General features: G+C 21.5%; 1 pseudogene; it reads right to left on the reverse strand.

Moving 5' to 3' along the window:
* Positions 1-3,818: 3,818 nt before the first annotated feature.
* On the reverse strand, positions 3,819-4,710 carry LOC119662141 (annotated as a pseudogene).
* Positions 4,711-9,237: the final 4,527 nt, after the last annotated feature.

A 9,237-nucleotide genomic window follows, 5' to 3' on the forward strand; every position in this document is an offset into this window, starting at 1 on the left:
CAATGGATTTAAGCTTCATATATAAAGTATTTTACTTTTATTAGAAATTTCAACATGATCTAATTTAAACCTTCAAAATAGAGCTTCACCCTTAATAGAACAATTAACTTTTTTTCATGATCACACCTTAATAATTTTAGTTATAATTACTATTTTAGTTGGTTATTTAATATTTATATTATTTTTTAATAACTATACTAATCGAAATTTATTACATGGACAAACTATTGAAATTATTTGAACTATTTTACCTGCTATTATTTTATTATTTATTGCTTTTCCTTCTTTACGATTACTATACCTATTAGACGAAATTAATGAACCTTTAGTTACATTAAAAACAATTGGTCATCAATGATATTGATCATATGAATATTCTGATTTTATAAATATTGAATTTGACTCTTATATAATTCCAACAAATGAATTAAATATTAATAATTTTCGACTATTAGATGTAGATAACCGAGTTATTTTACCTATAAACTCTCAAATTCGAATCTTAGTAACTGCTGCAGATGTAATTCATTCTTGAACAATTCCAGCTTTTGGTGTAAAAGTTGATGGAACTCCAGGTCGTTTAAATCAAACTAATTTTTTTATTAATCGTCCTGGATTATTTTATGGACAATGTTCTGAAATTTGTGGAGCTAATCATAGATTTATACCTATTGTAATTGAAAGTATTCCAACTAACTTTTTTATTAAATGAATCATAAATTATTCTAATTCATTAGATGGCTGAAAGCAAGTACTGGTCTCTTAAACCATTTCATAGTAAATTAGCAATTACTTCTAATGAAAAAATTAGTTAAATAAATAACATTAGTATGTCAAACTAAAATTATTAATTAATTAATATTTTTTAATTCCACAAATTGCTCCTATTAATTGATTAAGTTTATTTTTTTTATTTTTTATAATTTTTATTATTTTTAGTATAATAAATTATTATTATATATTACCTACTTCATCAAAATCATTAAGTTATAAATTAACAACAAAGATATTTAATTGAAAATGATAACAAATTTATTTTCTGTTTTTGACCCTTCTTCAAGTATTTTTAGTTTTTCTATTAATTGAATTAGAACTTTTTTAGGAATTATTACAATTCCTATAATTAATTGATTAATTCCTTCTCGTTACAATATTTTATGAAATAACATTTTATTAACCCTTCATAAAGAATTTAAAACATTATTAGGCCCTACAGGAAAAAACGGATCTACATTAATTTTTATTTCTTTATTTACAATAATTTTATTTAATAATTTTATGGGATTATTTCCTTATATCTTTACTAGAACTAGTCATTTAACATTAACTTTATCTTTATCTTTACCATTATGAATTTCATTTATAATTTATGGTTGACTTAATCATACTCAACATATATTTGCTCATTTAGTCCCTCAAGGAACCCCTGCAATTTTAATACCATTTATAGTTTGTATTGAAACAATTAGAAATATTATTCGACCAGGAACTTTAGCAGTTCGATTATTTCCTAATATAATTGCTGGACATCTATTATTAACTTTATTAGGTAATACAGGCCCTCTTTAACTTAATTCATTTTATCTATTCTATTATTTAGACAAATTTTATTATTATTATTAGAATCTGCTGTAGCCATCATTCAATCATATCTATTTGCAGTATTAAGAACCCTTTACTTTAAAGAAGTAAATTAATGTCAACTCATTCAAATCACCCATTTCATTTAGTAGATTATAGCCCTTGACCATTAACAGGAGCCATTAGTGCAATCAATATAATATATTATTATTTATTTTAGGAAATATTATTATTATTATTACTGTCTATCAATGATGAGATGTATGTCGAAAAGGAACATATCAAGGTTTACATACATTTATAGTAACAACAGGTTTACGATGAGGAATAATTTCAATTATTTTATCTGAAATTTTATTTTTTATATCTTTTTTTGAGCTTTTTCGCATAGAAGTTGAATTAGTAGCTTCATGACCACCAATAAAAATGATCCTTCTTAATCCTTTTCAAATTACATTGTTAAATACTTCTATTTTATTAACCTCAGGAGTTACTGTTACATGAGCTCATCATAGAGTAATAGCAAATAATCATACACAAACATCTCAAGGTTTATTTTTCACTATTTTGTTAGGAATTTATTTTACAATTTTACAAGCTTAGGGATACACTGATGCACCTTTTACAGTTGCCGATTCTATTTGTGGATCAACATTTTTGATAGCAACAAGATTTCATGGAATTCATATTTTAATTGGAACAAATTTTTTATTAATATACTTAATTCGTCATTTAAATAATCATTTTTCTAATAATAACCATTTTGCATTTGAAGCTGGTGCTTGATACTGACATTTCGTCGATATTGTTTGATTATTCCTTTACATTTCAATTTACTGATGAGGTGGTTAATTAACCTTACTATTTATCTAAATAATATAAAAAGCCCTGTATGACTTCCAATATCTTGTAAAGTCTATTTAATAATAGTTTAGATAATCTTACTACTAATATTTATAGCAATAATTATTATATTAATTTGTTCTATTGTGATATTTCTAGCATCAATTTTATCAAAAAAAATACTTAATGATCGAGAAAAATATTCCCCTTTTGAATGTGGATTTGATCCAAAATCTTCTTCACGATTTCCATTTTCACTTCATTTTTTTGATTACAATTATTTTTTTAATCTTTGATGTTGAAATTGCTCTAATCTTACCTATAATTATAATTTTAAATATTTCTAACTTATTAATATGAAGAAAAGCTTAAATTATTTTTATTATTATTTTATTAATAGGTGTATACCATGAATGAAATCAAGGAATACTAATTTTATCTAACTAAACTAAAATTAAATTAATTTAAGATTGTAGTTAAATTTAACATTTGATTTGCATTCAAAAAATATTACTTATGTAATCTATCGTAAAAGGAATATGAAGTGGTAAATCACATTTAGTTTCGACCTAAAATTAGGTAAATTTACCCTTATTCTTCCATATTTAATTGAAACCAAAATAGAGGTTTATTACTGTTAATAACAAAATTGAATAAAATTCCAATTAAAGAAATATGATGAACAAAAAAATCTGCTAACTTTATTTTTTAATGGTTAAATTTCCTTTAAATTTCTATATAATATTTATTAACTTAATAAAAACATTACATTTTCATTTTAAAAATGAATATATTTTATTTAAAAATTACTAATTTTAATACATAAAATATTTAAAGGTAAATTTATCTCCCTTACAACTTCAACGTAATACTCTAACTATATGTTATTTAGATATCAAATAACAAAAAATATTAATACAAAAAAAAAGTAAACTTATTAACATTATAATTAATCGATTATTTTGTAAAATTTAATTAAATTTTGAATAATTTAATAAATTTTTATATAAATAAAATTCAACAAAAAATTCAGATCAACCTTGATCAAATCTTTTATATAACTTTTTACCCAAAAATAAAAAATTATAAATTAATCCATATGTTACAATATTAGTTATAAATCTATATTAGGTATATAGAACAAAAAAAAAGTTAAATAAAATAATTTTGTACAGATTTATTATAAAAATATAAAGAAATTTTTGAAATATAATATCCTACAAATCCTCCTAAAATACAAACAATTAAAGTTAATGTTTTTAATATAAAAAGAAAACAAATTATTGAAGGTGTCATAAATAATAATCAATTTAAAATACCCCCTCCATTAATTCTTATAAATAATAATCCAAGTATTCCTTTTAGCATAATTCATCTATTATCTCTTACTATATTTAAACTAAAAAATTAAAATTACCAACTAATGAATAATAAACTAAACGAATTGAATAGATATTCCTATTAATCCTGTAGAAAAGAAAAGAAAAATAAATAAATTAATATAATTTAAAGATACAATTTCTAAAATTATATCCTTAGAATAAAACGCAGCTAAAAAAGGTATACCGCACAAAGCTAAATTTGCAACATTGAAACACCTACATGTAAAAGGTATATAACTTCTTAAACCTCCTATCAAACGAATATCTTGTAAATTATTTATATTGTGAATAATAGCCCCAGCATACATAAATAATAATGCTTTAAATAAAGCATGAGTTAATAAATGGAAAAAAGCTCATTTATAAAATCCTATAGATAAAATTCGTATTATTAATCCCAATTGACTTAAAGTAGATAATGCAATAATTTTTTTTAAATCAAATTCAAAATTAGCTCCTAACCCTGATATAAATATTGTCAATCCTGAAATTAATAACAAACACTGTCCTAGAATTCTGTCTCCAATTAATAAATTAAACCGAATTAATAAATAAACTCCAGCAGTAACAAGAGTTGATGAATGCACCAAAGCTGACACAGGAGTAGGAGCTGCTATTGCTGCAGGTAACCAAGCTGAAAATGGAATTTGAGCTCTTTTAGTTATTGCCGCCAATACAATTAATATTCCAATAATCAATATATTTGTATCTAAAATATTAAATTTTAATAAAAAAATATAATTTCAAGATCCATAATTTAACATTCAAGCAATCGCTAATAATAAAGCAACATCTCCAATACGATTTGATAAAACAGTTAATATTCCTGCATTATAAGATTTTACATTTTGAAAATAAATCACTAATAAATAAGAAACTAACCCTAAACCATCTCATCCTAATAAAATTCTAATTAAATTTGGAGAAATAATTAAAAATATCATTGATATAACAAATAACAAAACTAATAAAATAAATCGATTAATATATATATCTCCTGCTATATATTCTTTTCTATAATAAATTACTAAAGACGAAATTAATAATACAAAACATATAAAAATTAATCTTATTCAATCAAATAAAAAAGTTATTACAATTCTAATTCTATTTAAAGAAATTAATTCTCATTCTAAAAAAATCGAATAATCATGATTAATAAATATTAAACCAAAAATAAAAGAAATAATTCTTAAATTAATTAATAATCAAAATCTTATTCTACATAAAGATAAATTTTTCACAATTTAAAATAAAATTTTATATTTTTGACACCACAAATCAATGTTTTAATTAAACTATTTAAATATAATCAAAAAAAATTATTTCACTTTTTATAATCAATAAATTTAAAGGAACCCAGTGTAATAATAGTAATAAAAATTCTCGTATATTATTTATTCTAAAAGAATAAACCCCTGAATAAATTTTTCCATGTTGTCTATAAGAATACAAATATAAAGTATAAGCTGCTCTAAAAAAAGATAAAAATGATAAAGCAATCATTGAATATCAAGATCAACTTACAATTCTATTTATTAAAGAAATTTCTCCTAATAAATTTAATGTAGGAGGAGCAGCTATATTTCCAGATCTTAATAAAAATCATCATAAAGTTAAAGAAGGTATAAAATTTAATAACCCTTTATTAATTAATAATCTTCGTCTACCTAACCGCTCATATCTAATATTAGCTAAACAAAATAAACCTGAAGAACATAATCCATGACCAATTATTAATCTATACCCTCCACAAATTCCTCAATTTCTTAAATTCATAATTCCTGCTAAAACAATCCCTATATGAGCAACAGAAGAATAAGCAATTAATGACTTTATATCAACTTGACGTAAACAATTTAATCTAATTAAAATTCCTCCAATTAAAGAAATTCTAATAAAAAAATAATTAAATTTTAAACAAACAAATGAAATAAATGAAAATACCCGTAAAAGTCCATACCCTCCTAATTTCAATATAATTCCAGCTAAAATCATTGAACCAGAAATTGGAGCTTCAACATGAGCTTTAGGTAACCATAAATGAACCAAAAATATAGGCATTTTAACCAAAAAAGCTAAAATTATCGAAAAATATAATAATTCATAATTAAACATATAATTACTTAAAAAATAAAAATTTAAATTTCCTAATTTTTCATATAAATAAAAAATTCCAATTAATATAGGCAAAGATACAAATAAAGTATAAAACAATAAATAAATTCCAGCTTGTAAACGCTCAGGTTGATACCCTCACCCTAAAATTAATAATAAAGTTGGAATTAAACTCCCTTCAAAAAATAAGTAAAAAGCAAAAATATTTATTCTAGAAAAAGTTAAAAATAAAAAAATAACATAAAAATTACATTCACTAAAAATAAATTATTATAATTTTTAAATTTTTGAATTTTTTCACTTGCTATTAATATTAATGCACAAATTCAAAATCTTAATAAAATTAATCCATAAGAAATTATATCACATCCTAAAAAATAAGAAATACTTATAAAATAATTTATATAAATATTAAATAAAATAAAAATAAAACTAATAAAAAATAATATATTTTGAACCATTCAAAATATACTATTTAAAAAACAAATAGGAACCAAAAATAAAATAAAAAAAATAAATTTTAACATTATAAAATTCTAAATGATTGAAAATAATCATTTCCATGAGTACGAATTATAGAAACTAAAATAGAAATTCCTAAAGCTCCTTCACAAACTCTAAATGTTAAATATATTATTATAAAATAATTTCTATAATCTATTATATTTATATAACTATATAATAAAAAATAAATTATTAAAATAATAAATTCTAAACTTAATAACATAGATAATAAACGTTTTCGATTAAAAATAAAAGAAAAAATCCCTATCAATACTATTACACAACAAAATAATCAAAAATAAATTATCATTTTTTAGTTTTAATAGTTTAATAAAAACATTGGTCTTGTAAATCAAAAATAAGAATAATTTTTTTAGAACTCTCAAGAAAAAAGAAATAATTCTTTATCATAAATTCCCAAAATTTATATGTTAATTAAACTATTTCTTGAAATCTTACATATATTAATTTTATCTATAATACTAATTTCAAGTATTACATTTTTATTTTTAAATCACCCATTATCTATTGGATTAATATTATTAATTCAGACTATTTTAGTTTCAATAATCTCAGTATCAATAATTTCAAAAACATTCTGATTTGCCTATATTTTATTTTTAATTTTTTTAGGAGGAATATTAGTTTTATTTATTTATGTAACAGCAATTGCTTCAAATGAAATATTTTCATTTTCAATTAAAATATTAATATGAACAATTTCACTAATTACAAGAATTTTATTTTTATGGATTATTTTTTACAATTATATTAATATAGATATATTTACAAATAATGAATCAATATTATTAATTAATTTAAAAATTTTAATTAAAGAAAATTCATATATTTTAACTAAACTTTATAATTATCCTACCAATTTTATAACAATTTTTTTAATAAATTATCTTTTAATTACTTTAATTGCAATTGTAAAAATTACTAATATATTTTTTGGACCAATTCGATTTATAAAATAAATGAATAAACCAATACGAATTAAACATCCACTTTTCAAAATTATAAATAATTCCCTAGTTGATTTACCAACTCCAATTAATATCTCTTCTTGATGAAATTTTGGATCTCTTTTAGGATTATGTTTAATCATTCAAATTTTAACTGGATTATTTTTAGCTATACATTACACAGCAGATATTAATATAGCTTTTAACAGAATTAGACATATCTGTCGAGATGTAAATTATGGATGACTATTACGAACTCTTCATGCTAATGGGGCTTCATTTTTTTTTATTTGTATTTATCTTCATATTGGACGAGGAATTTATTATAATTCCTACAAATATACACAAACTTGACTAGTTGGAGTAATTATTTTATTTTTAGTAATAGCAACAGCTTTTATAGGTTATGTATTATCATGAGGACAAATATCTTTTTGAGGAGCTACTGTACTAATTTATTAACTGCTATTCCTTATTTAGGTATTGACTTAGTACAATGAGTTTGAGGAGAATTTGCAGTCGATAACGCAACATTAACACGATTTTTTACTTTTACTTTATTTTACCTTTTATTGTTTTAGCAATAACTATAATTCATCTTCTATTTCTTCATCAAACAGGATCAAATAACCCAATATGACTAAATTCAAATATTGATAAAATTCCATTTCATCCCTATTTCACTTTTAAAGATATCACCGGATTTATTATTTTAATTATAGGACTTATTATATTAACTTTAATAAATCCCTATTTATTAGGAGATCCAGACAATTTTATTCCAGCTAACCCTTTAGTAACCCCTATTCACATTCAACCAGAATGATATTTTTTATTTGCTTACGCAATTTTACGTTCAATTCCTAACAAATTAGGAGGAGTAATTGCATTAGTTGCATCTATTGCCATTTTAATAATTATACCTTTCTATAACATAAGCAAATTTCAAGGATTACAATTTTACCCAATTAACCAATTTTTATTTTGAATTATACTATCCACTGTAATTTTATTAACTTGAATTGAAGCTCGATCAGTTAAAGAACCTTATGTTATAATTGGACAAATTCTAACATTTATTTATTTTTTATACTTTTTAATTAACCCTTTAATTAATAAATGATGAGATAACTTACTAAATTAAATATAAGTTAATGAGCTTGAAATAAGCATATATTTTGAAAATATAAGATAGAATTAAAATTTTCTATTAACTTTACTAAAAATAATTCATATAAATAAATATATTTTTAACCCAACTATAAATAATAAAAAATTTAATGAATAAGGTAAATAACACTTTCAAGATAAATATATTAACTTATCATATCGAAATCGAGGTAAAGTCCCCCGAACTCAAATAAATAAAAAAGAAATAACAACTAATTGAAAAAAAAATATTAAATTAAATAAATTACATCCTAAAAAAATTACACAAAATAATATACTTATAAATAAAATTCTCGAATACTCCGCTAAAAAAATTAATGCAAAACCCCCTCTTCTATACTCTACATTAAATCCAGATACTAATTCTGATTCCCCCTCAGCAAAATCAAATGGAGTACGATTAGTTTCCGCTAAACAAATTCTTAATCAAATAAAACCTATAGGAAATAAAAAATAAAAAATCAAACATAATATTGAAATTTTATAAAATCAATTATATTATATCTTTCGATTAAAAAAATAAAAGATAATAAAATCAAAGCTAATCTTACTTCATAAGAAATAGTTTGAGCAACTGCTCGTAAACCTCCTAATAAAGAATAATTTGAATTTCTTGATCATCCTGCAATTATTACAGTATACACTCCTATACTTGTAATTCTTAAAAAAAA

This window comes from Teleopsis dalmanni, chromosome X (genome assembly GCF_002237135.1).
Source record: "Teleopsis dalmanni isolate 2A chromosome X, ASM223713v2, whole genome shotgun sequence".
NCBI classification, from domain to species: Eukaryota; Metazoa; Arthropoda; class Insecta; order Diptera; family Diopsidae; genus Teleopsis; species Teleopsis dalmanni.